General features: G+C 35.8%; 1 protein-coding gene across 1 annotated transcript in view; it reads right to left on the bottom strand.

The window, feature by feature from the left end:
• Positions 1–2,313, bottom strand: part of LOC111698784 (signal peptide, CUB and EGF-like domain-containing protein 2) — a 29,668-nt gene that overhangs the window by 26,954 nt on the left and 401 nt on the right. The window lies entirely within an intron of this gene.

The raw sequence follows: 2,313 nt of genomic DNA, 5'->3' as shown, positions 1-2,313 counted from the left end.
GGAGAAATAGGAGTTTACAGATAGAAAGTAGGAGAACTGGAGTCTACAGATAGAAAGTAGGAGAAATAGGAGTTTACAGATAGAAAGTAGGAGAACTGGAGTCTACAGATAGAAAGTAGGAGAAAAAGGAGTTTACAGATAGAAAGTAGGAGAACTGAAGTCTACAGATAGAAAGTAGGAGAAATAGGAGTTTACAGATAGAAAGTAGGAGAACTGAAGTCTACAGATAGAAAGTAGGAGAAAAAGGAGTTTACAGATAGAAAGTAGGAGAAATAGGAGTTTAATTAATGCTTAATCATGAATGAAATAAATATCAAAGTCCTGTCATAGGCGCGGATACAGGGGGGGGGGCAAGGGGTCGAAGACTCCACCTTTTGAAAAAAGGAGGGGTCAAGAGTATCTTTTGACCCCCCCCCCCCCCTATTCTAGGGACTAACTTAAAAGTTTACTGATTTATTGAAACTGTTTTCGAGCAGATACTTTAAGGTGCTTTAACAAAACATTTCACAATTCATTGATAAAATTTAAAAGTTTTACTGAATTCACTAATTCGATAGATTTTAAGCTTCAACAAAACAATAGTAGGGCCGGGGTGTGAAATTTTGTGACATTTTCAGATGAAAAAAAGTATTCTACTTGGAGTTCTAATTCACAGACATTTCACTAGAAGGCGATCATTCATTTGACGTACTATGTTTTGCCTTATATAGCCTGTATTTGTACATGGTACAGCTTGCTCTGGCTGGTTGGAATTTGGCCCTGTACATAAAATGAACTGGAGTGTACATACTGAATTGGCATGTTTTAAAAATGTAATTTTTATAGATATTAAAATTAAAATTTTAAACTTAAAATTTTTGAAACTGCAAGTTTACAGAATATAAAAAAATCGAAAATTGACCGATTTAAAGCAAAAAACACATCTTTTGAGTACAACAAAAATTTAGATAGAGAAAAAACGCTTTTTATCAAATGCTCGCCCAATTTTCAATATTTTTTAACTCCGGTTTTCATGCAAATTTTATTGTTGCTTATATCAAAATGCTTTTAAAATTTGATTTTCACTTATATTCATGATTTTTTTACATTTTTTATCTTTGAATAAAATATGAGGGAGAAAATGATAGTATTTTATATAAAAGTTTTTTTTCTAGAACTAGATCCTCGACTTACGTACTTTATTTGCCATCCTTTTATATGTCAACATTTTTCTTGCCTAAGATGCCTGAGTGAAAATTGAAAAATTTCAAAGTACAGTTCTAATGTGGCAATATTTTACATATTTTAAAAGATTGCTATTTTGAGCATTTAAAATACTTACTCTCAATGTTAATTCCTTTAAAAAAATCCCCGCAACCACCTTCTCACTCACAACTTTCGCTCGGTACTCCCCAACATCCCAGTTTTTTTAGGAGTTTGATCCCCTCTTTTCAAAAAGCTGGACCCCCCCCCCCCTTTAAAAGAGCTGGATACGCCCCTACCCGTGTTCGTAATAATTGTTGTTATTCCTTTCTCTGAAGTCAATGAAGACAATCATTTCTCTGTCCTCTTTATATCCTTTATTAATGATTCTCATGTTTCCCTCCCTTCCAGGGGGTTGCGGGAAGACTTCACACAGCACACCTGTGTACATGCACAGGGGCGTGAATAAGGATTCTGTATGGGGGTGGGGGAATTTTTTTAATGAAAAATATCATGATGTATATCAAATTATTGGTGTTAGTTGGGTTTGATTTGCATTTTCCACTCATTTCTGGCATTTACAAACTACATCAAATAAAGACTTGATTTCCGACTCAAAGAAGTTCGTAGTAAGATTGCGATTCTACTGGAGACCACCGGAGGGATTTTTTTTTCACTGGAGGGGTTTCAAAAAATGCTTTTTACAATTTAAAACTTACGCAGGGTGATTTACATTCCACTGGAGGGATTCAGATAGCCTTCCTAGGGGTTTAAAATTCCACTGGAGGGATTCAGATATCCTTCCAAGGGGTTTATAATTCCACTGGAGGGATTCAGATATCTTTCCTAGGGGTTTAAAATTCCACTGGAGGGATTAAGATATCCTTCCTGGGGGTTTATAATTCCACTAGAAGGATTCAGTTATCCTTCCAAGGGGTTTATAATTCCACTGGAGGGATTCAGTTATCCTTCCAAGGGGTTTATAATTCCACTGGAGGGATTCAGATATCCTTCCTAGGAGTTTTTAAATCCACTGGAGGGATTCAGATATCCTTCCTAGGGGTTTATAATTCCACTGGAGGGATTCAGTTATCCATCCAAGGGGTTTATAATTCCACTGGAGGGATTCAG

Source organism: Eurytemora carolleeae, unplaced genomic scaffold (assembly GCF_000591075.1).
Source record: "Eurytemora carolleeae unplaced genomic scaffold, Eaff_2.0 scaffold275, whole genome shotgun sequence".
NCBI lineage: Eukaryota > Metazoa > Arthropoda > Copepoda > Calanoida > Temoridae > Eurytemora > Eurytemora carolleeae.
This window is presented reverse-complemented; position numbering and strand designations above follow the sequence as displayed.